The sequence below is a fragment of the Sus scrofa genome, chromosome 14 (assembly GCF_054392235.1).
Source record: "Sus scrofa isolate SSC_HxYL_T2T_F1_AM1 chromosome 14, Sscrofa_HxYL_maternal_Yorkshire_Landrace_v2.0, whole genome shotgun sequence".
Taxonomy (NCBI): domain Eukaryota; kingdom Metazoa; phylum Chordata; class Mammalia; order Artiodactyla; family Suidae; genus Sus; species Sus scrofa.
Window position 1 is genome coordinate 51,554,496 of NC_139396.1, and position 25,963 is coordinate 51,580,458.

Consider the following 25,963-nt stretch of genomic DNA (forward strand, 5'->3'; position numbering starts at 1 on the left):
TTATTTTTTGTCTGTTTGAGGGCTGCTCCCATAGCAAATGGAGGTTCCCAGGAAATGCAAACCTTTCTTCTTGCCATGTTTTAGAAAGTTAATTTGAGTAGGAGTGCCTTGCCACTACTGAAGGGCACATTGTTAATGAACAGCTTTCACTGAAGATCTGTAATTTATGAGGAGCTAAATATTCAGCACAGAGAAGTAACTCGTGCTCCTCATGTCAGACCTTGTGCCTTGCCAAGGTCTTGGCAAACTTCAGGCCCTCTTACATGTTTGTCAGTTTTATTTCCCACAGTTTCATTAAAAGGGACTTCTTTGTGTCTGAGGTCTGGTAGAACTTCTTTGTGTCTGTGTGAATTACCTACACAGGTAAAAAAAATGACCAACAATGAAGTTGAGTGTTAAGGACCAGATGAGGCCAATTCCTAGTTTCTATTTACAGCATCTAGGAAGGTTTTAGGGAAAACTGTCTTAGGGACTTGTGAATGAATTCGAAACAGCCGAGTATCTTTCAGTATTGTGAAAAGAGAAATGTGGTTCTTTTTCCCATGTGATCTAAAACCTGCATCTGTTCTGTTTGCTCATTTACAAAGTAAAACAAGAACATTTTCAAAAGAAGGCCAAAAAACCAGTAAGGAAGCCATTGATTTTTTTCTGTGAGTTGTCTTTATGTCCTTTTCCTGTTAAGAACAAGCAGTTGGTGTGCGTTTGCTTTCGTATGGGCAATGTGTTTAAGGGCAAGTGAAAATATGCCTACTCTTATTCCTTTGTGGAGACTGGGAGGGGAAGCAAGTTTTAACTTGCCTCGAGATTGACTCATTCATCTCGGGGGCTTTTTATAACAGATCAGAAACTTTTATTCAGCAGCACAGTTTAGGAGTCTTTAAATTGGAGAGTGGGGTTTAAGTCCTAGACTGTTCAGTAACTGTGACCTTAACGAGTGATTTCACCTTTTAGAAGCCATTTCCTCAGTGGTAAAATGAGGAAGTTGAACTAGATTGCAGGTCTCTTCTGATTCTAAAATTTTATGATGCTATATTCAGCACATTTGCTCCTTTTCACACATTAGTGTAATTGACTGCTGCTGACCTATTAAGTAAGTTCTTCTGGGAGATACTAACCAGGCCTGGTAATTTCAGTTCCTTTTAAGATCTGTCTCTAGGCTGGTGGTATCAGAGTTACACAGAGGCACAGGAATTTTGCAGAAACTTGTGTAAATGAGCAGAATAGCTCAAGTGATTCAGCTTTACACACGCCCCTCCTTTTAAGAAAAATTCTTTTGCAGATGAAGGAACTTTGGGAGGCCACTTGTTTTCTACTTGTCTAAGTAACAGGAACAGAAAATAAATCCTCACTCAAACTGAGCTATACAAAGACACTCATAATTGCAGGCTGATGCATCATGGCTCAGCGTTTGGTCTTGAAAACAAGTGTCTAATGCTCCAGCCCTCTTTGCCTTGCTTGGGTTTTGGCACCCTCCCCCTCCTTTTAAAAACTGCTGTAGACTTGGAAACGCGGAGTACAACTTGATTGAGTCCTATGTCATATACACTTCAGGTTTTAAAAACATGCAATTTTCAAGCACAGAAAAATTTTTCAAGGGATTCTGTCTGTCTACTGACATCCTGGGCCTGACTCTGTTTGGAAAACTTCCTAAACTGAGTCTTTAATCATTTAACATTCTGCTTCTGACTTTGATGAGAAGATGTAAAACTTTCTATTTACCTTCAGCATCTTATTGTGTGGTATTCTCAAGTCAACACTTTGGGTAGATAGGCTGACTTTATAAATTGCTCTGTAAGGGTTCTATCAGTTAGAATTGGAAGTACAGCTCCCTTGTAGCATTGTATGAATTAGGGAGCTAATTAATTTTCTGACCCTTCCTGGCTTGTGTCAGCCCTTTAGTGTCTAAGTGGGCTTTTCACACTGATCCCTTTAAACAAACAGTGACTACACTCTTTACTTTCATTTTATGTACTTTATCCTAGCTAGAAATGAGTCGTTTGTGGGTTTTTTTTTATTTTTTATTTTTTTGTCTTTTTAGGGCTGCGCCCAGGGTATATGGAAGTTACTAAGCTAGGGGTTGAATTGGAGCTGGAACTGCAGGTGCCAGACTATACCACAGCTACAGCAATGTCAGATCTGAGCCACATCTGTGACCTATATCACAGCTCATAGCAATGACAGATCCTTAACCCACTGATCCAGGTCAGGGATCGAACCCGCAACCTCATGTGTACTAGTTGGGTTCATTACCGCTGAGCTACAACAGGAACTCCAGAGCTGTTTGTGTTTTAAATCTTTGTGTTGATTTTCAAGCTGTTTGAGTCTGGCCTGTTTACATAGATTGTATATGAAATATATATAAATACTTGCATATGTAGATAAGTATCAGTGAAAACAGATCTTAGTGGTCCTCTAGTACAACACAGGGACAGAGGCTGAAGAAGACCCAGAATTATGCCTCCTGGACTCTTCCTAAACACCAGTATTTCCTCCAAGACTTCCAGCCACCAAGCAGTCCATCCAGAGTTGTCACACTTCTCGATGTCATCACTGGGTAGTGACTGGACCACAGATTTGAAAGAACACTTGATGGGCTCTGGTTGGAAATCTTTGAGAATCTATTGGTGTTATGAATATAGTTGACAGTGGAATTTTTAAAAAAGGACACAGCTTTAAGGTTGGATAGGTGTATGTTAAGCAGTCTACCAGATGAAAGGCACCCTGACCCGAAGTCAATAAAAAATGATTCTTTGTTGGAAGTGGAGACAGTCAGGACCATGCTTTTGAAGAGTGGCTGCTAGTACTCTTATTCTGAGTTAGTGTAAGTAAATCCTGTAAAAACAGGGCAGTAAACTTAGTGGATGCGGGGCTGAACAGAAGTACTGACCAGTGGCTCCGAGTTCATGTTTGTGTTTTTCACCTTTTGATTCTACCTGTGTCTCCTACCTTTCCTTTTCCCTCCCTCTAATTTACATTATTTTTGTGTGTGTGTGTGCCATGCTTAAAGATTGCTGAAAAGTATGCATTTAGCATGCCACAAACATAAATTATTACTAGCTCTGTCTTCAGCTTGTGGGTTAACTGTAAATTTATCAAATGCAGCACCAAAATAACTTGAATGAACTGTGAGAGCGGCATCAGGCAACTTTCCATCCTTAGAAGGGGCTGCTTCTTTAGCCAGGTGGTCTTTGGAGAGTGCTAGTGATCTTCAAGCAGACTAAGACACTGCCTTTTCCAGTTTATATCAGAAATTTTAAAACGAACAGTGGATATCAATCATTTTTCACCTTGTATAGGGCTTCTTAATGTAATCTTAGTCTCTTGCTACTGTGACCGTAGATGTTTTAGGCTCTGTCCATCTCAATATTTCATGGTATCCTCTTAAGAACACCACTGTTTTCAGATGCTGTAGCTTCCTAAGCAAGTTTGAGACACGGCCCCACCCTCTTAGGCATACCCCTGACAAGGACAGAGCTCTCTGGAAGATGGATTCTCTCGTTTTCTCTCACTTCGTGTGTGTGTTTATTTCTGAGAGGGCAGTGTGACCTTTCTCCCCAGTTAATTTTTCCAGTATTCCTGAGAATTGGAATGCTCTGCTGGAGATGGGCCATTTGGATTTTCCCTTTCTATCATCACCCAGTCTTAGCCAAATTAGCTCTCGCGTTTAAGATTTTATCCTTTTACCCTTTAAACCAACAACTTAGTTGCTGCTAAAACTGAAGTCTGCTGCTTCCTCTTCTCTAGTTTATCTCACTTGTTACTGTGCTGATGTGAAGCAGTGGCTCTTTGGTGGCCTGTGCACTGAACTGTGTTTGGTGACATCACACACATTTTCTCTGTGGTCAAGGGGGCCAGCTTCTGGGAGGCCAGAACCTCAGGATGACCTTAAGTGGCCTCACGTCACTCATCATCAGTTGCTGCATGTTGAACATTGAACACTCTGCTGGCCAGATACCCTGCCCTGGAGGAGATGCTCCTTTCTCCATCCCCATGGAGTACTCTGTGTCTTCATTTAGTAGACTGACAAGTTTCCCAGATGTTAAAACATGGGAGAGTGCTTTTTCTTCTTCTTTTCTTTCTTTCTTGGCCGCACCTGTGGCATACAGAAGTTCCAAGGCTAGGGGCTCAAATTGGAGCTGCTTCTATTGGCCTGTGCCACAGCAATGCCAGATCTGAGCCGCATCTGTGACCTGTGCCACAGCTCGCAGCAATGCTGGATTCTTAACGCACTGAGCAGGGCCAGGGATCAAACCCACAGCTTCATGGATACTAGTCAGATTCTTAACCCCCTGAACTGTAACGGGAGCTCCAAGGGACAATACTTTTTTTCCCTGGGTCTTAAGTTTTTATTTTTTTATTTTTTGGCTTTGCCCAAGGCATGGAGAACTTCCCAGGCCAGGGATTGAACCTGAGCCACAGCAGTGACAGTGGAGGACTCTTAACCCCTAGACTACCAGGGACCTCCCTTTCATTTTAAATTATAGTCACTCGTCTGTTTCTAAGTCAAAGTCAATTTACCGAAGTTTAGGGGAAAAAATAACAGATGGGTAAGAAACAACTGATAGTGCAATCCATCCTTAGCCTCTCTTTCTCTCCTGTTGGTTTTCTCTCCAGTTTCCAGGCTTGTCTTTCTGCATGTTCTTATCCCACCCTTCTTTGACTCTGTGTTGGCTTCCTGTGATGGGAAGGACAGAGGCAGCTAAGCGTGATGCCACTTCAGTAGAACGATGCTTTCACTCCCTTCTTTGTATTTGAAATGCTACCTCCTGCTCCCTTGCCCTTAAATCTGCCAGTCACTACCTCTCAGTTTCCTTTCTTGTATCTTGAGACACACTTATTAAATTTTCATCAGTAACTCGATCTCTGTACTTTGCTTTGAGTTTTGCGTGGGTGTGTTTTCAACTCATTTCGTTGAGCTATCAGCTTTACTGGGCAATGCCTTGTGCTATAAGCAGGGCTTCTTTATACATTATGTATCCCTGTCAACTAGGTGTTTTAAAGATCCTCTTACTGTAAATGCTTCTTTTATTCTTCTTTTTATGTTCATACCCTTGGTATATGGAAGTTCCAGGGCCAGGGATTGAAACTGAGCTGCAGCTGCTGCTATGCCAGATCCTTTAACCCACTGTACCAGATCAGGGACTGAACCCTGCCTCTGCAGTGACCCAAGCTGCTGCAGTCAGGTTCTTAACCCATTACACTGCAGCGGGAACTCCAGGGGGTTCTTGTTTTGTTGAGTCAGTTTAGGACTTTTTTTTTTTTTTTTTTTGCCACACTTGTGGTATGTGGAAGTTCTGGGGCCAGGAACTGAACCCCCGCCACAGCAACAACTCGAGGCGCTGCAGTGACAACACTAGATCCTTAACCTGCTGCGTCACAGGAGAACTCCAGTTCAGTACTTTGTTGAACTCTGTGTACTAAATACTTTTTCAGGCCCATTGGGTGCAAAGAAAAATTTTATCCCTGACCATGAGAAACTTAGTCATAGCATGATGTGCATACCACCAGAGGGGTGAGTGTATGATTCATCATTCAGTAATAGAAGGCTGCACAGTCCAGAGAAGGAGGAGACAGGGCAGGAAGTGTAGTCAGAAAAGACCCTGCAAGGAGGTGATGGGTCTGCCCGTGTTCTTCTAGAGTCATTTCCTGTGTCCCCCGGAAACCCTTCTTTGTGGGGATGTGCCTTGTGGAGCAGAGGAATATAGGCCTTGGGTGTATAAACAGGCATGACTGTGCAGTTCCTATACAAGGACCTTAAGCTCAGTTCAGCTGGGAGATGAGGTGTTTTTTACTTGGCCCCGGGCAAGCTGATCAGCTTATTTGTTAGGTTTTGATAGCTTTCTGTGCAGTCGAAATAGTTGACCTTCCTTGCTTTGCTCAGGAGTTGAAGAAAACATGTAAATGGTCTTCAACTTTACTTGCGTTTTACGTATGTACAGAAATATCAGTGTGACCGAAACTGAAAGGTGGGAAAAAATGGAATGACTTGCTTTTCTTTAGTAGAAATGTAAGTCAGTTTGGAAAGCAACCAGAGTGTTGTGTAAGTGTTTTCAGCGGCTGAAGTGCAGGAGCTCAGGTTACAGGGCATCTCCCATGTTGGGGGTGGGGGACAGCAAGTGACACAGCACACAACAGACGCTTACATAACCATGACTTCAGGGGACGGGAGAAAGCTGTGAATGAACCTCCCAAATTCAGGAACATGACATTAGAACACAGCCTTTGACTTTTTCTCTTTAGCTTGACTTGAAAAACAACTTCAGAAACATCTGTTTTCTTAAAGTGGACGTTCCATCACTCTGAGAACTTCTTTACCTCTGTTATTAAGCGTGTGGACTTTTAACGTTTTAGGATTAGAAGGGAGCTCAGAGCCCAGCTGTCTACAGGTAAGTCACTCAGCCTGTCTGGTGCTTGATCCCCTCGTGGTCACCCAGCAGGGTGGAGGGGAAACCAGGTGGCCACTTGGCTGTCACAGGCAGCCTGTTTCTGGAGGCTCAGTGCCAAACTCCCTCTCCTGGCAGGTTAAATTCATTGCAAATTCTTCAACTTTCCTTTGCCTCCCAGTAGAATTTCCAGATTTAGTAAATAAAAGAGTGTTTTCGTTTTGCTGATGGGGTGAAATGGACTGTGAAGGGGCTGAGTATGGAGATGTGATTCACCTTGGCACTGTGCCACTCCAAGAGTGCCAGGAGACGCTGCACTTGTTGGGGCTGATCTTATCAGACGTGGTTCTGTCTTTGCTGATGGCAGAGTACTCTTACTTTGGCAAAGTTTGAGTCACAGTTGCTTTCCTTTCACTTTTGTATCATTGCACTTTCACTTAGGGAGTTTGAATTTAAATTCAAAACAGTAGAACTACCAAAGGACGGAGTCAGAAACTGACCTTATTTATTAATGAGTATCCTTAGGTTATAGGTAAGGATGCTGAGGTCCAGGAAGGGATTAAATACTAGTTTAAGGTCATTCAGCTGGGATGGAATCCAGGTGTTTCTGAGCTAACTCTCTTTTCATACTTTTTTTTAGTAACAGTAAACAAAAATGATGGCGAAACAGGAGTTCTCATTGTGGCTCAGTGGTAACAAACCCGACTAGTATCCATGAGGACAAGGGTTCCATCCCTGGCCCTGCTCAGTGGGTTAAGGATCTGGCATTGCCATGAGCTGTGGTGCAGATTGCAGACGAGGCTCAGATCTGGTGTGGCTGTGGTTGTGGCGGAGACTGGTGGCTGCAACTCCAATTCAAACCCTAGCCTGGGAACTTCCATATGCCGCAGGTGCAGCCCTAAAAAATAATAAAACAGCAACAAAAAACCCCCACAAAATAACAAGGAAGAGTAAACAAAACCTTCAGAAATCGAGAGAATTATGGAGAATATTAATCCTTTTCATTTGGACATAATTGACACCATGCTTGTTTTGGGGAACTGCTTGTTTTGAGGAACCTCTTGTTTCTGTAAATTGCTATAGCTATTTTGAGGTTATGAAGGCTGAGGAAGAAGATGGGGTTGGGATATTTCTAAAATACCTTCTACAGTAAAACCTTTTTTATTATAGAATATTTTCAAACATTTAGGAAAGTAGAGAGAGTAGCACTGTCCCCTAACTCTTGAACACTTATCAATTCACTTCAGCCTTATTTTACATACAGTCAGTCTTAGTGAAGTGTACTAAGTTGGCTTGGTGATGCTTCGCCATTCTCTGTGGATACTAAATCTCAGTGCTTACACTGGCCTGTTGTGCTGGTTTCATGTTTCAGTAGGGTCTTCCGTACTCCTTGGTTGAAGTACTGTGATGCAAAAAAAAAAAGCATTACAATTTTTTCCAACTTGTTAAAGTATACTGTGTATCAAATAAAGTTTGAGAAACCCAGGAAAACATAAAAGGAGGTATTGAAATGACTGATAATCCCATCACCTAGAGATAATTATTATTAATCCTTTGTTACATTTCCTTCCAATTTGAGTGTTTTACCCCTTGGAAATAACAATAAAATGTCACTAATTCTTATTCTGTGCTGGCTTGCAAATTTCAGAACTCATTGAAGGTGCAGGGGGAAAACACAACAATGACAACAATTGGCAGTTTTGGCTTTTCTTAGCAAAGATACACTATTGTGGAGCTGTGGTGAGCCTTTGTACTTCCGGCATTTTCAAAATGAACTTCTGGCTCACACATTGTAATCCTCACTCCCTTACTAAATAGAATAAATATTGGGATTGGAAGTTAGCAATGTAGTAGAGTGACAAGGCTGAAGTGACATTTTAAGTTTATAACTTACTTCCTACTCAGTTTTCAGAATTCTTAAATATAGCTTAATTTTCCAGGAGAGAATGCTAAGAAAAGGTGCTTGAAACTGAACTGAAATAAAAACTTGCAAACTCAGGAGTTCCCTTGTGGCGCAGCATGTTGAGAATTCAGTATTGTCACTCTAATGTCTTGGGTTGCTGCTGTAGTATGGGTTTGATCCTTGGCCCAGGAACTTTCACATGTTGCAGGTGTGGCCAAAACAAAACAACCAAACAAAAAAACTTGCAAACTTGAACTATATAAAAACACATTCCTCGTGGTGAGCTGAATACTTAGGTGGAGGTACTTTTCTCCTCTTACCTGTGTTGCCTGTGCTGGTCAGTAGTGGAGAATACTGTTTTATTTTCACATGGGAAGATAATTTCCTGGGAGCAGGCGCATTTTTTGAGACATCAGCTCCAGATTCAGGGGTACAGAACCTTGTTTAGTTTTTTTTTTTTTTTTTTTTTGTCTTTTTAGGGCTTTACCTGTGACATATGGAGGTACCCAGAGGGGTCGAATCAGAGTTGTAGCTGCTGGCCTACACCACAGCCACAGCAATGCCAGACCCAAGCCATGTCTGCGATCTATACCACAGCTCATGGCAATGCCGTATTCTTAACCCACTGAATGAGGCCAGGGATCAAACCCATGTCCTCATGGGTACTAGTTTGGTTCTTAACCACTGAGCTGCGACCAGAACTCCAGAACCTTGTGGTTTTTTTTTTTTCAAGTGGCTAGGTTGCACCTAGAGGCCCACCATCATCAGAATTTTTATTTGTGATGTCATCATCATGACTTCACAGCCAGGATTGCTCAAAATGTTTTCCCAACTTCTGCCAGGATATGAGTTGAGGCCTGGCCGGATTCTACAGACATCATGAGGTATCAGTTTGTATCATTTGCTAGATTTGTGTTGACTTTTCTGCAACTTGGGTAGATAAAAAGTAAAAACATTGACATTGAACCCTCTATATTTTATTGGAAAAGAGTATAATGATTTTATAATGATAAAATCACTTTTAAAATATCCTCTGGGAGTTCCCCTGTGGCTCAGGGGGTTAGGAACCTGGCATTTTCACTGCAGTGGCTCTGATTACTGCTGTGCCATGGGTTTGATCCCTGTCCCAGGAACTTCCTCATGCCATAGGCACAGCCAAAGAAAAAAATATATCCTTTGGCAGGATATTTAAAAACAGAAAACAGGGAGTTCCTGTTGTGGCTCAGTGGTTAACAAATCCGACTAGTAACCATGAGGTTTTGCGTTCAATCCCTGGCCTTGCTCAGTGGGTTAAGGATCCGGCGTTGCTGTGAGCTGTGGTGTAGGTCGCAGACGCAGCTTGGATCCAGCATTGCTGTGGCTCTGGAGTAGGCCAGTGGCTACAGCTCTGATTCGACCCCTAGCCTGGGAGCCTCCGTATGCCGCAGGTGCGGCCCTAAAAAGACAAAAGACAAAAAAAAAAAAAAAAAAAAAAAAAAGAAAATAAAATAGTAGAGCACAAGTATTTTACTGTGTGAATGGGTATGTGGTTAACCAGTAGCTCTCTCTATTATGAAATTTGCTATCAATTTTCCTGTTCGCTACAAATAAACATAACATTTTTGTTCTGTGAAAATGTATTTGCAGCATTAGACAAGTAACCCTTTGGAATGAATAGACTTGTTTCTCAGTGGTGTAAGTTATTTATGACCCAGAGCCCTAAATTCTGATGTGTTACAATTGAGAAGTTGTCACCATTTTGGTTTTGAACATATTTTTGCAACTTGTTTTAGTTGGAGTTGGAAGAAAAGATGTTGGTTCACACAAATATCCAGAATTCTCGTCTTAGGGTTAATACATAATACTATTTTCTTAAGAATTGTTCTTCTGTCCTGTGAAATCAGATTGTTATGATCATTATATAACTACAGATGTGATAAATTCGTTTGAGTAATAAAAAAAAAAAAAGAGAGAGAGAATTGTTCTTCTGGGAGTTCCCGTCATGGCGCAGTGGTTAACGAATCCGACTAGGAACCATGAGGTTGCGGGTTCAGTCCCTGCCCTTGCTCAGTGGGTTAACGATCCGGCGTTGCCATGAGCTGTGGTGTAAGTTGCAGACGCGGCTCGGATCCCACCTTGCTGTGGCCCTAGCGTAGGCCAGTGTCTACAGCTCCGATTCAACCCCTAGCCTGGGAACCTCCATATGCCTCAAGAGCGGCCAAAGAAATGGCAAAAAAAAAGACAAAAAAAAAAAAAAGAATTGTTCTTCTGGAGTTCCTGTTGTGGCATAGTGGTTAAGGACCTGGCATTGCCACAGCTGTGGTGTAGGTCACAGCTGTGGCTTAGATTCAATCCATGGTTCAGATTTGATCCTTTGCCAGGGGAACTTCCATATGCCACTAGTGTGGCCAAAAAAAAAAAAAAAATGTTGTCATCCTTTAAACAAAGACTTTAAGAACCTGTGTTCTGGAGTTCCTGTCATGGCACAGCAGAAATGAATCCAACTAGGAACCATGAGGTTGCAGGTTTGATTCCTGCCCTCACTCAATGGGTTAAGGATCTGGCGTTGCTATGGGCTGTGGTGTAGATAGCAGATTCGGCTTGGATCTGACACAGCTTGGATCTGGCGTGGCTGTGGTGTAGGCCGGCAGCTGTAGCTCCGATTAGACCCCTACCCAGGGAATCTCCATATGCCGTGGATGCGGCCCTAAAAAGCAAAAAATAAAAAGTAAATTAAAAAAAGAACCTTGTGTTCCTATGTGCTGGGTGCAAGCACCTGATAAATTATTCCCTTCTATTTTATGTAAGATATTGACCCCTTTCCTAAGTTTGATTCTGTGAGTTTAAGTTGAAAGATTATGTGGCAAAAAATTTGGGGGTTGTAATTGCTTCCTCTGTACCTTCCTCCGAGCAAAGCATGTCATTATCTTAGAGACTAAGCATCCCCATTTTTGAAGTGGACCTCTTTTTATTATAATTTAATTTAATTCCATTTTTGGCTATGCCTGTAGCATGTGAAAGTTCCTGGGCCAGGGACTGAACCCATGCCACAGCAGCAACCCCAGCTGCTGCAGTGACAACACCAGATCCTTAATCCACTGTGCCACAAGGGAAGGCCTATTTTTATTTTGTCTTATTTTTTTATTTTTATTTTTTGTCTTTTTAGGGCCACACCCATGGCATATGGAGGTTCCCAGGCCAGGGGTCAAATCAGAGCTACAGCTGCAGGTCTACACTACAGCCTCAGCAATGCAGGATCTGAGCTGTGTCTGCGACCTACACCACCACTCACGGTAATGCAGGATCCTTAACTCACTAAGCAAGGCCAGGGATCAAACTCGCAACCTTGTTGTTCCTAGTCAAATTCGTTTTTGCTACACCATGATGGGAACTCCTTCTTTTTTTCTTTTTCTTTTCTGGCCACCCTGCGGCATATGGAATTGTTGGGCCAGAGATCAGATCCCAGATGTAGTTGCGACCTCAGCCCTCAGCTGCAGCTGTGGCAATGCTGGATCCTTAACCCAATGTCCTGGATTGGGAATTGAACATGTGTCCCATTGCTCCCAAGATGCTGAAGATCCCCTTGTGCTACAGTGGGAACTCTGATTTTTATTTTTTTAAAAACTTATTTTATTGAAGTATGGTTGATTTATAATGTTGTGTTAATTTCTGCTGTAGAACGAAGTGATTCAGTTATATATATTCTTTCTCATATTCTTTTCCATTGTGGTTTCTCTGTGCTAACAGTAGGACCTTGTTGTTTATCCATCCCATATTTAAGAGTTTGCTTCTGCTAATCTCAAACTCCCAGTCCATCCCTCCCAAACCCCTCTCCCCTTGGCAACTGCAAGTCTGTTCTCTGAGTCTGTTTTTGTTTCATAGGTAAGTTCATTTGTGATGTATTTTAGCTTCTTCTTTTTTTTTTTTTTTTTTTTTTTTTTTTTTTTGTCGTTCTTGTCTTTTTAGGGCTACACCCTCGGCATATGGAGGTTCCCAGGCTAAGGGTTCAATCGGAGCTGTAGCTGCTAGCCTACACCACAGCCACAGCAAAGCTAGATCCAAGCCATGTCTGCGACCTACACGACAGCTCACGGCAACACTGGATCCTTAAGCCACTGAGCAAGGCCAGGGATGGAACCGGCAACCTCGTGGTTTCTAGTCAGATTCGTTTCCACTGTGCCATGACAGGAACTCCCTGTGATGTATTTCAGATTCCACATATAAGTGATACCATATAATATTTGTCTTTCTGACCTCACTTAGTATGAGAATCTCTAGGTCCATCCATGTTGCTGTAAATTCTTTTTTGTGGCTGAGTAGTATTCCATTGTATATATTATCGTATCTTTGTTGTCCATTCATTTGTCAGTGGAGATTTGGGTTGTTTCCATGTCTTGGCTATTGTGAATAGTGCTACTATGAACCTAGGGGTACCTGGATCTTTTTGAATTACAATTTTGTCCAGATATATACCCCAGGAGTGGGATTGCTGGATCATATGACAACCCTGTTTTTAGTTTTTTTAAGGAACCTCCATGCTGTTTTCCATAGTGGTTGCACTACCTTACATTCCTACCAATGGTGTAGGAAGGTTCCCTTTACTCCGCATCCTTTCTAGCATTTGTTATTTGTAGACTTTTTAATAATGGCCATTGTGGTGCTCTGGAAGTAAATCTGACTAGTATCCATGAGGATGTAGGTTTGATCCCTGGCCTCACTCAGTGGGTAGGGGATCTGGCCTTGGCATGAGCTGTGGTGTAGGTTGCAGACATAGCCCAGATCCCGTGTTGCTGTGGCTGTGGTATAGGCTGGCACCTGTAGCTCCGATTTAACCCTTGGCCTGGGAACTTCTATATGCCGTGGGTGCAGCCCTAAAAAGCAAGATAAAATAAAATAGTAAAATAAAATGAAAGCTATTCTGCCTGGTGTGAGGTGGAGCTCACTGTAGTTATTTTTTATTTTTTATTTCTTTGGCTGCACCAGCATTCTGGGCCAGGAAGTAAAATAGATCCATAGCAGTGACAACTGAACCTTAACTGCTAGGCCACCTCACGGTAGTCCTGATTTGTATATCTCTTATAATTAGTGATGTTGAGTATCTTTTCATGTGGCCTGTTGGCCATCTGTATGTGAAGCATTGTCTTATGTGTTCTCTAATTTTCCCCTCTGTAACAGTCATATGTTCCTATTTTCCTAAACACATATGACCTAGAGTCTTAAAATATTTACTTTCTTTGAGACTAGGAGTTCTTTTTTTTTTTTTTTTTTTTTGTCTTTTTGCCATTTTTAGGGTCGCTCTCGTGGCATATGGAGGTTCCGAGGCTAAGGGTCTAATCGGAGCTGTAGCTGCCAGCCTACACCAGAGCCACAGCAACGCGGGATCCGAGCCGTGTCTGCGACCTACACCACAGCTCATGGCAACGCCGGATCCTTAACCCACTGAGCAAGGCCAGGGATCGAACCCACAACCTCATGGTTCCTACTTGGGTTCATTAACCACTGAGCCACGACAGGAACTCATAGGAGTTCTTTTTAATTTATTTTTAATATTTTGGCTGCGCCTATGGCATGCAGAAGTTCCTCGGCCAGGGATTGAACCCACGCCACAGCAGCCACCCAAGCTGCTGAAATGACAGTGCCAGATCCTTAACCCTGCACCACAGGAGAACTCCTAGGAGCCCTTTTTAGATTCGCTAGGTCTGTTCCCTGCCAAATGTGCCAAATGTGTCTGTCTCTTTAACTGGGATGTCTTCTCTTCTTCTTTTTTTTTGTCTGCACCCTTGGCATGTGGAAGTGCCCAGGCCAGGGATCGAATCCGAGCTGTAGTTGCAACCTACGCCACAGCTCTGGAAGCACCAGATCCTTAACCCACTGTGGCACAGTGGAAGCTCCTTTAAGACAGATTTTAAGAAATGAGTCATCCTGTGCACTTAGGTTGTAGATACTTGAAATTGCCAATTTAAAATCAGTTTTAGCGATGGGGGCAATTTTTAACTGCTTTAGGTCAGTTTTCACTATTGAAAATATTTCTGTTTATATGTTTATATATAGTTACACAGGGAGCGTAGAACTGAATCTTTAACTCTTGAATTCCTGTTTCCTTTGCAAGACCTCTTTGGTGGAGGGGTTATGAGGATGGGGACTGAATGAGAGTGGGTATTAGCAGATGAACGGTGATCCTGGAGGCCTTTTGAAATGACACTCTGGTACTTTCGTGGGATGGCTGGACAGTAACAGCTCTTTGTGTCTTGCATAAAGTGTGAGTAGTACCACCTCTGAACTTGGGCTTCATTCCTAGGGTCTTTTTTTTCCTCCTCTTCAAGGTCCTGGTAACTAACCCACTATCGTTATTTACTACAAGTAACATTTTTTGTTATTTGGATGTTTTCAACATTCTTACCTTTATGAGGCAGATGACAGGTAATTGCTTTTGAAATTGATTTTTAAAAGGAGTAACAGCAATAAGTCTGTGTTTTATGTTTTGAAAACGCTGTCGTCTTGAACTGTATCTTCACCCTCTGAAAATTTGTTTGTTTAGAATGGGAGATTGATTTGTATGTAATTTCCTCTCCAGTAACTTGTATCGAGAGAGGTTATATCGGAAAGGAAAATACAGTGCTTGGATCCTTAGAATTAATAATAGCTAATATTTGTGATGCTTTCTATGTCCCAACATTGTTTTGATTTCACAAAACCTCCCCAAATGTTGGTATTTCCCAGTACCCAGCACACTAGACAAATGTGTACCAATGCTTGATTTCATAGAGGGGAGAAGGTGTTTATTTTGCTGGGCGAAAGAATGGTCCTGCTTTGAAATCTCAACTTTCTGTAAAGCTGACATTCTCAAGACATACAATGCATACTTCTTTTTTTAGAAATACCAAAGAGGGAGTTCCCGTCGTGGAGTAGTAGAAATGAATCCAACTAGGAGCCGTGGGTTGCGAGTTTGATCCCTGGCCTTGCTCAGTGGGTTAAGGCTCTGGCGTTGCCGTGAGCTGTGGTGTAGGTCGCAGACACGGCTTGGATTTGGCATTGCTGTGGCTGTGGTGTAGGCTGGCAGCTATAGTCTGATTAGCCCTCTAGCCTGGGAACCTCCATATGCCGTGGGTGTGGCCCTAAAAAGATAAAAACAAACAAAAAAACAACCCCCCCCCCAAAAAAACGCAACCAAAGAGGATAGATCTTTTAAGGTTATTTGCTTCCCTGAAGTTAATATTTTGCCTTTTTATATTTGTTATTTAGATCAGATCTTGATGTTAAATCACAGAAGCAAGCTATTAATCTAGTTGGAAATTTTTGTTTATTTCAGGCCTGGTTTTTTGTCTCTTAAAATCTGTAGGTTACAGAGAAACAAAACAAAACAAGAAAAAAACGTTCCTCTAGTATTGATGTTTGGCAGTAAAACTTCCTGGTTTGGGGTGGAAATGTAAACCTTTCAGACAGAAGGAGGCCTTCCCCTGGTACATGATTAGTGCTTAGAAGTAGATGTCTCTCCACATTTCCCTCTTGAGGATGTTATGAGTCAAACAGGAGTTATTTTTGACTGTTGAGAAGTGAGTGGTTCTAGAGATAAACACTTTACGAACAGCTTTTGGCTCAAAAAAATATTGGAACTATGGCATCAGTTAGAGTTGTAAATAAAGAATTCTAGGTATAGTTTGGAAAGTGGGATTATAAAATAATATAACTGACTTTCAAAAATAAATAAGGAGTCCCCGCTGTGGCACAACGGGATCAGCTGCAATCTCTGGAGTGCTGGGACACAGGTTCCTTCCTTGGCCTGACACAATGGGTTAAGGATCCAGTGTTGCCACAGCTGCAAGTAGGTCGAAACTGCAGCTCCTATCTGATCCCCGGCTCAGGAACTTCATGAAGTTAAAGGAGCGGCCAAAAAAGAAGAAAAGAAGTTCTCCTTATGGCTCAGTGGAAATGAACCCGACTAGTATCCATGAGCATGAGAGTTCGATCCCTGGCCTCACTCAGTGGGTTAACGATCTGGTGTTGCCATGAGCTGTGGTGTGGGTCAGAGATGTGGCTTGGATCCCCAGTTGCTATGGCTGTGGTGTAGGCCAGCAGCTGTAACTCTGATTTCACCCCTAGCTTTCATATGCTGCAGGTTCGGCCCTAAAAAGACCAAAAAAGAAAAGAAAAAAAGGCACCAGAACCTAAGTTCATTCATCTAGGGAGGTATTGTTCATTAATTACAGTGATAAGCCATTAATAAATACTTTTTGAAACTCTTGGAATTGACCTGTGCGCCTAGGATACATTGTTGCTGTGTTCCGTAGTTGCCTATTATTATATTTTTGACGTTTTTGGATTCACATTTTGGAAATAGCTAGTAGCATTTTAAGAGCCAAGTCTAATGAAGTGCATTTGAGGGACTGAGACGGTCACTGTCGCTCTGGGTCACTAATAACGTGCGAACGTTATTTCTAAAAGAAGAGTTGAAAATAACTTGACCAAAGTAGTTTTATTATATAAACTAACCATTTCCTCAGGTTTGAAGGACACTGTCCGTTTGACAGGTAGATGGTCCCTGGACAAAGGAGGTTCTAGAATAGTGCTGTCCAGTGGAACTTTCTGTGGTGGTGGAAATTATTTTCTATGTTTTATGGCTGTTCAGCACTTGAAATGTGGCTGGTGTGATTGAGGGACTGAATTTTTTAACTTTATCTCATTTCAAGAGTATTTATTTATTTATTTTTCTTTTTTGGCCGCCCCACAGCACAGGGAGTTCCCAGGCCAGGAATCAGATCCAAGCCATAGTTGTGACCTGAGCCGCAGCTGCGGCAGTGTTGGATCCCTAACCCACTGTGCCAGGCCCGCGATCAAACCTGCGTCCCAGTGCTTCCAAGATACCACTGATCCCATTGTGCCACAGTCGGAACTCCTCATTTTAAAATAATTTAAAGTTAAGTTTAAATAGTGCATGTAGCTAACAGCTACTATATTGGACCTAGAATATTTAGCTTTCAACCTGACTTAGAAACTGGAACGAGCAATTTATGGTAGGATATGGAAAGTTACCAAGGCCGAGTGGCCTGTGGAATATCTGATCTTCCCTCCTGCAGTCTGAAGAGTAGTAGAAAAGCCTGGAATTTGTCTTGTATGGGTTCAGTGGTGTTTACAGCTTCTCCAAGTTTACCCTTGCTAAGTTGTTATCTGAAGGGTTTTATTTATTTTTATTTATTTATTTTTAAGATTTTTACTTTTTCTATTATAGTTGAAGGGTTTTAGATGAGCACCTTTCTTTTTGTTTGTGGTTTAATCATCATCTTCTTGTGTTCATGGTTCTTCTCTGAAATTTAAGACCTGTCCTGGCAGCCCTGATCTGTTACCAGCACCCATAGCGGTAGTGAATAAAGACTAGGCATGTCTCTGGAAAGAGGCTGCCAACCTTTGGTTTAAATCTTAGCTTGGTGATGATGGTTACATTAAGAGAACCAACATGAACAAGCAAAATACATATAGGGCCTAAGGGGAACTCTAGACATCTTTCATTTTGTGCCAGTAGAATCTTAAGGGAGGCTTTTCATTTGAAGTGTACAGCAAGTAAATTTCTTGGGTTGATCTCTAAGGCTTTTTATTTATTTTTTAAATGATTTTTATTTTTTCCATTATAGATGGTTTACAGTGTTCTGTCAATTTTCTACTTATAGCAAGATGAACCAGTCACACATACATATATACATTCTTTTTCTCACATTATCCTCCATCATGCTCCATCATAAGTGACTAGACATAGTTCCCGTGTTATACAGCAGGATATCATTGCTTATCCATTCTAAAGGCAATAGTTTGCATCTACCAAATTCCCAGTCCAACCCACTCCGTTCCCCTCCCCCTTGGCAACCACAAGTCTGTTCTCCAAGTCCATAGTTTTCTTTTCTGTGGAAAGGTTCATTTGTGCCGTGTATTAGATTCCAGATATAACTGACATCATATGGTATTTGTCTTTCTCTTTCTGACTTATTTCAGTTAGAATGAGAGTCTCTATTCCATCCATATTGCTGCAAATGGCATTATTTTGTTCTTTTTTATGGCTAAGTAGTATTCCACTATGTATATATATACCATATCTTTTTAATCCATTCATTTGTTGATGGACATTTAGGTTGTTTCCATGTCGTGGCTATTGTGAATAGTGCTGCAATGAACATGCGGGTGCATATGTCTATTTCAAGGAAAGTTTTGTTCGGATATATGCCCAAGAGTGGGTTTGCTGGATCATATGGTAGTTCTTTTTTTTTTTTGTCTTTTTACCTTTTCTAGGGCCACTTCCTTGGCATATGGAGGTTCCCAGGCTAGGGGTCTAATCGGAGCTGTAGCGACCAGCCTACACCAGAGCTACAGCAACGCGGGATCCGAGCTGCGTCTGCAGCCTACACCACAGCTCACGGCAATGCCAGATCCTTAACCCACTGGACAAGGCCAGGAATCGAACCCAAAACCTTGTGGTTTCTAGTTGGATTCATTAACCACTGTGCCACGATAGGAACTCCCATATGGTAGTTTTTTTTTTTTTTTTTTCTGTTTTTTGGGAGGTCACATACATGGCATGTGGAAGTTCCCTGGCCAGGAATCGAACCTATGGCACGGTTGTAACCTGTGCCACAGCTGCACCAATGCTGGATCCTTAACTTGCTGTACCACACAGGAACTTCCCATATGGTAGTTCTATATTTAGTTTTCTGAGGTATCTCCATACTGTTTTCCATAGTGGTTATACCAGTTTATATCCCCACCAACAGTGTAGGAGGGTTACCTTTTCTCTACCCTCTCCAGCGTTTGTTATTTGTAGACTTATTAATGATGGCCCTTCTGACTGATGTGAGGTGGTACCTCATAGTAGTTTTGATTTGCATTTCTCTAATAATCAGTGATGTTGAGCAATTTTTCATGTGCTTATTGGCCATCTTCTAAGGCTCATTAAAGCCTCCTTTCCGTTTACCTTTCTCAATTCTTACAAGAATCCTTAATGTTAGCCAAACTGAGCTTCTCACTCTTAATCATATGTTGTACCTTTCCTTCTCCTTCGTCTTTTCAGAGATTTTTTCTCTGTCTTTAAAAAAATCGCAGGAATTCCCTGTCATGGCGCAGTGGTTAACGAATCTGACTAGGAACCATGAGGTTGTGGGTTCGATCCCTGCCCTTGCTCAGTGGATTGACGATCCGGCATTGCCGTGAGCTGTAGTGTAGGTTGCAGACATGGCTCAGATCTTGCGTTGCTGTGGCTCTGACATAGGCTGGCAGCTACACCTCCGATTAGACCCCTAGCCTGGGAACCTCCATATGCTGCAGGAGCGGCCCAAGAAATGGCAAAAAGACCAAAAAAAAAAAAAAAAAAAAAAAAAATCCCAACTGCCAATACCTGACACTGTTGTTTTCTTTGACCCCCCACTCAAATCCTGCCTTGCCGTGGAAGCCTTTTCTTTCTGCCTCAGTCTACTCTGCCCTCCCATCTTCTAAAACACATCCAGGACCATCGTATCACATGGTTCGGTGTTTCTCATAAGTTGCATTGTATTCTTGGTTATTTCTCATGGATGTGAGTCCTCCCTCTGTAGCTACATCATAAATTCTTTGAGCTGAGGTCTGTGTCCTATATTTTTCTGTCACTAAATAAAACTTTTAAAAATACTGAGTATATCCCAACTGGTTTTATTTTAAAATACTGACTATATCCCAACTGAATATTTAAACAGCTGAGACCATTTTCCTCATTTTTATTGAGTAAGCATTGTTTATAAAGTACCATGGGAAATATAATGATGGCTAAAACACATTTTCTCCCCCCACCAGGGCATTTATAGTCCGGTAGAATCTATAGACTTTGTACACCCAGCTCAGTGTGCTCAGTGATAAGAAAGAGCTACAGACTCAGTTCTATAGGAAATTGAAGGGTGAACACATTGTCATTGGTGAGGATTGGAGGTTGCGTGGGTGGCTGCATCCCTGAATTTGCCCCTAAGGTTTCAGCAGATGAAAATAGCTAGGCTTGGATAAGGCATTCAAGGCTGGGTGACAAACCTGAAACAAAACCATAGAGTAAAAGCACCAAGGCTTCTGTAGGGGTACTTGTGAAATCGTTCCTGTGGATCGTTACTGCGCATGGAATTGAGAAGGTGAACCTTTGATCATCGTATCAGTCATTTAGCAGCATTTCTCAGACTTAAGCATCAGAATTACCAAAAGGGCTGAAAATGCAGATAGCTGACCCTACCCCCAGAGTTTCAGTAGGTTTGGGGAGGGTCCCAAATAATTTGCATTTCTAGTAAGTTCCTATGTCACAATGCTGCTGCTGCTGCACATTTTGAAAAGTGCTGATTGAGAGGATTTGTCCATCTGGTATCTGCCTTAGAGAAATGTCTGTCTTAATATATAAGTATCCCAATGTTAATGCATCATTGGGTTCTTGTTCCTTTATGAGTATACATCTGGTCTTCCTATAGATTGTAAGTTTGGGGTTCTTACATCCCATAACCCCCAGCAAAGTGCTGTAACAATGGTAATACAGTAATAAATTCTGTACTTGCTAACTTGGCATCTAAATCTAAAATTATCTGCATGAGAAGCACATGCTTCTGGAAACCTTTTTGATCTGGCAAGCCCTATGTGATTCAAAATATAAAGCAAAAATGCAGCAGTTCTCAAACTTTTTTCCTTAGGACTCCTTTACAATCTTAAAAATTTCTGAGGTCTTGGAGTTCCTGCTGTGGCTCAGTGGTTTAAGAATCCAACTGTAGCAGCTTGGGTCATTGCGGAGGCGCAGGTTCCATCCCCAGCCTGGTGCAGTGGCTTAAAGTATCCAGCATAGGTCACATTTGTGGCCTGGATTCAATCCCTGGTCTGGGAACTTCTATATACTGCGGGTGCAGCCATTAAAAACAAAAAGTTACTGCAGTCTCCAAAGTTTTTATTTATGTAGGTATTATCTATGATACTTACCATATTATAAGTTAAAGCTTAAAATATTAATTCATTAAGTTCCCACTGTGACCCAGCGGAAACAAATTCGACGAGGAACCATGAGGTTGCGGGTTCGATCCATGGCCTTGCTCAGTGGGTTAAGGATCTGGCGTTGCTGTGAGCTGTGGTGTAGGTCACAGATGCAGCTTGGATCTGATGTTGCTGTGGCTGTGGCTGTGGCCGGCAGCTATAGCTCTGATTGAACCCCTAGCCTGAGAACCTCCATAAAAAAGAAAAAAAAAAAAAAGCAAAAAACAATTCATTCATTAAAAAAAATAAACCCATTGCATATTACATAAATCTTTAATGAAGAGTAACTATTTTTGGAGTTCCCTGGTGGCCTAGTGGTTGAGGATCTGTCATTGTCACTCCTGTGTTTTGGGTAACTGTTGTGGCACAGCTTCAGTCCTTGGCCTGGGAATTTCCACATGCTGTGGGTACAGCCCCCTCCCCCCGAAAGAAAGAAAGAAAGCATGACTATTTTCTAAAGTACAAAATTTAATTAGAAGGTGGCATTGTTTTACATTTTTACAAATCTCTAAATGTCTGGCTTTAACAGAAAACAAGCTTAATAGGAGTTCCTGCCGTGGCTCAGTGGTTAACAAATCCGACTAGAAACCACGAGATTGCGGGTTCGATCCCTGGCTTTGCTCAGTGGGTTAAGGATCCGGTGTTGCTGTGAGCTGTGGTGTAGGTTGCAGATGTGGCTCGGATCCCAAGTTGCTGTGGCTCTGGCGTAGGTCAGTGGCTACAGCTCCAATTAGACCCCTAGTCTGGGAACCTCCATATGAGGCGGGAATGGCCCTAGAAAAGGCAAAAAGACAAAAAAAAAAAAAAAAAGAAAGAAAGAAAACAAGCTTAATGGAAGAATGACTTCTGCATTTAATCTGTAGTGACACATTGTTTTGGTTGAAGTACATAAAGAAAATTGGCCTCACATAGGCCTATAGGAAAGGAAGAGCATTTTCAGATAATTAATGAATATTCTTTTTTTTTTTTTTTGCTTTGTAGGGCTGCACGCATGGCATATGGAAATTCCCAGGCTAGGGATCAAATCAGAGCTGCTGCCGCTGACCTACCCCACAGCCACAGCACTCAGAATCAGAGCCCCATCTGCGACCTACACCACAGCTCATGGCAATGCCGATCCTTAACCCACTGATTGAGGCCAGGTATTGAACCTGCATCCTTGTGGATCCTAGTTGGGTTTGTTAACCACTGAGCCACAAAAGGAACTCCCTGGATTTTCTTCTTTAATATTACTCAAAAAATTCATAGGTTATAGTTTCTTTTTTTTTTTTTTTTTTTTTTTTTTTTTTTGTCTTTTTGTCTTTTTGCTATTTCTTGGGCCGCTCCCACGGCATATGGAGTTTCCCAGGCTAGGGGTCTAATCGGAGCTATAACTGCCAGCCTATGCCAGAGCCACAGCAACTCGGGATCTGAGCCATGTCTGCGACCTACACCACAGCTCATGGCAACGCCGAATTGTTAACCCACTGAGCAAGGGCAGGGACCGAACCCGCAACCTCATGGTTCCTAGTCAGATTAGTTAACCACTGCGCCATGACGGGAACTCCGGTTGTAGTTTCTTAAAGGTGGAATCTCAAACTATAGGAATGAACTTTTTTGTTGCATGAAAATTCATTGTTCTAATTTGTGCTTTGAATGAATCCTTTACCATAAAAGATTTTGTAACATTATACATTGTTGGTTGGAAAGTATTGACTTACTGAGTTATGAGATCTTCCAAATATTGGTACATTTCATTTTGCAATATAAAAACTATATTTGTTAATACCATCAATCTCATCAGAAAAATCTGTGGTATTGAGAAGCTGTTAAGCTCACAGCAGAGGATATGTTTTCTAAAATTCTAACTGTCTCTTGAAAACTTGATATTTTTTTGGGGGGGTCTTTTTAGGGCTGTACCCGAGGCATATGAAAGTTCCCAAGCTAGGGGTAAGATGGAGCTGTAGCTGCTGGCCTATGCCACAGCCACAGCAATGCAGGATCCAAGCCGTGTCTATGTGACCTACACCACAGCTCACAACAACGAGAGTGAGGCCAGGGATTGAACCCTGGTCCTCATGGATCCTAGGCGGGGTTGTTACCGTTGAGCCAAGGCAGAAACTCTGAAAGCTTAAATTTTTATCATTGTCAACAAATCGTTGTTGTCCTTGAAGTAACAAGCTCACGTAGTTCATTTTCAAGAGGATGTCTGTGGATACCAAGTCTGGGTAACCTTAGTCAGACCTCTGAAGGGGGAAATAGTGTTCCATGAACCAAGTGGCTAATGGAGCTTGCACCCCAGTCACACATGTGCTTTTCATTGAGGCATCCTTAAGCAGTGCTGTGCAGCAGAGGTCTTTGTGTGGACTTCCTGTTTTGTTACTCAAGAGTATTAAAAAGACACTTACTCAAGGTACAAATTTAGTAAAAATTACTCATTTTTCAGCTTCATCAGGTGCTTTATCACATTCTTATGTGAAAGCAGTTTTTTTTCTTTCTCTGCAGAATTTTTTTTTAAATTACTCAGTGAATTTCAATACATTTATAGTTGTACAATGATCATCACAATCTAGTTTTATAGCACTTCCATCCCAAACCCCCAGCACATCCCCCCACTCCCTCAAACGGTCTCATTTGGAAACCATAAATTTTTCAAAGTCTGTGAGTCAGTATCCATTCTGCAAAGAAGTTCATTGTGTCCTTTTTTTTAGATTCCACATGTAAGTGATAGCATATGATGTTCATGTCTCATTGTCTGACTGACTTCACTTAGCATGATAATTTCTAGGTCCATCTATGTTGCTGCAAATGCCATTATTTCTTTCTTTTTAATGGCTGAGTAATATCGCATTGTGTGTATATGTGCCGCATCTTCTTTAGCCACTCCTCTGTCGATGGACATTTAGGTTGTTTCCATGTCTTGGCTATTGCGAATAGTACTGCAGTGAACATCGGAGTTCATGTGTCTTTGTGAGTCGTGGTTTTCTCTGGATATATGCCCAGGAGTGGGATTGCTGGATCAAATGGGAGTTCTATGTTTAGTTTTCTGAGGAATCTCCATACTATTTTCCACAGTGGTTGCACCAATTTACAATCCCACTAACAGTGTAATAGGATTCCTTTTTCTCCACACTCTCTCCAGCACTTGTTGTTTGTAGACTTTTTGATGATGGCCATTCTGGCTGGTGTAAGGTGGTACCTCAGAGTGGTTTTGATTTGCATCTCTCTAATACTTAGCGACGTTGAACATTCTTTTCATATGTTTTTTGGCCACCCATGTGTCTTCTTTGGAGAATTGTCTGTTTAGATTTTCTGACCATTTTTTGATGGGGTTGTTTGTTTTTTGGTACTGAGCTGCAGAAAGTGTTTATAAATTTTGGAGATTAATCCCTTTTCAGTCTCTTCATTTGCAAATATTTTCTCCCATTCTGTGGGTTGTCTTTTCATTTTGTTTAGGGTTTCCTTTGCTGTGTAGAAACTTTTAAGTTTAATTGAGTCTCATTTGTTGATTTTTGTTTTTATTGTCATTACTCTAGGAGGTGGATCTAAGAAGATATTGCTGTGGCTTATGTCAGAGAGTGTTTGGCCTATGTTTTCCTCTAAGAGTTTTATAGTATCTGGTCTTATATTTAGGTCTTTAATCCATTTTGACTTTATTTTTGTGTATGGTCTTAGGAAATGTTTGAGTTTCATTCTTTTACATGTGGCTGTCCAGTTTTCCCAGCACCACTTATTGAAGGGGCTGTCTTTTCTCTATTGTGTATTCCTGCCTCCTTTGTCATAGATTAGTTGGCTGTAGGTGCATGGGTTTAATTCTGGGCTTTCTATCCTGTTCCACTGATCTATATTCTGTCTTTGTGTCAGTACTGTATGGTTTTGATGACTGTAGCTTTGTAATATAGTCTGAAGTCAGGGAGCCTGATTCCTCTGGCTCCATTTTTATTTCTCAGGATGTCTTTGGCTATTCTGGGTCTTTTGTGCTTCCAAACAAACTTTAAAATACTTTGTTTGAATTCTGTGAAAAATGTCCTTGGTAATTTGATAGAGATTGCATTGAATCTGTAGATTGCCTTGTGTTAGTATAGTCATTTTGATAATATTGGTTCTTCCAATCCAAGAGCATGGTATGTCTTTCCATGTATTTGTGTCGTCTTTGATTTCCTTCATCAGTATCTTATAGTTTTCAGAGTACTGGTCTTTTGTCTCTTTAGGTAGGTTTATTGCTAAGTATTCGATTCTATTTGATGCAATGGTAAATGGGATTGTTTCCCTAATTTCTCTTTCTGATCTTTTGTTGTTGGTATATAGAAATACAGTCAATTTCTGTGTATTAATTTTTTATCTCACGACTTTGCCAAATTCATGGATGAGCTCTAACAGTTTTCTAGTAGTGTCTTTAGGATTTTCTAGGTATAGTATCATGTTTTCTGCAGATAGTGATAGTTTTACTTCTTCCTTTCCAATTTGGATTCCTTTTATTTCTTTTTCTTCTCTGATTGCCATGGCTAGGACTTCCAAAACCATGTTGAATAGTAGTGGCAAGAGTAGACGTCCTTGTTTTGTTCCTGATCTCAGTGGGAATTCTTTTAGCTTTTCACCTTTGAGAATGATGTTAGCTTTGGGTTTGTCACATATGGGCTGTATTATGTTGATGTATGTTCCCTCTGTGCCCACTTTCTGAACAGTTTTTATCAGAAATGGGTGTTGGATTTTGTCA

The 25,963-nt window shown here is 41.5% G+C and overlaps 1 protein-coding gene across 19 annotated transcripts in view; it reads left to right on the forward strand.

Annotated features, from left to right (window-relative positions):
- Positions 1-25,963, forward strand: part of CLIP1 (CAP-Gly domain containing linker protein 1) — a 147,537-nt gene that overhangs the window by 10,491 nt on the left and 111,083 nt on the right. For 5 of the 19 annotated variants that reach the window (XM_021072962.2, XM_021072968.2, XM_084996035.1 and 2 more), the window contains exon 1: positions 6,142-6,386. The exons of the other annotated variants lie outside the window; for them this stretch is intronic. The gene's annotated coding sequence lies outside the window, so the exon portion shown is untranslated. Of the gene's footprint in view, positions 1-6,141; positions 6,387-25,963 lie in introns of those variants that run through there. 19 annotated transcript variants of the gene reach the window in all.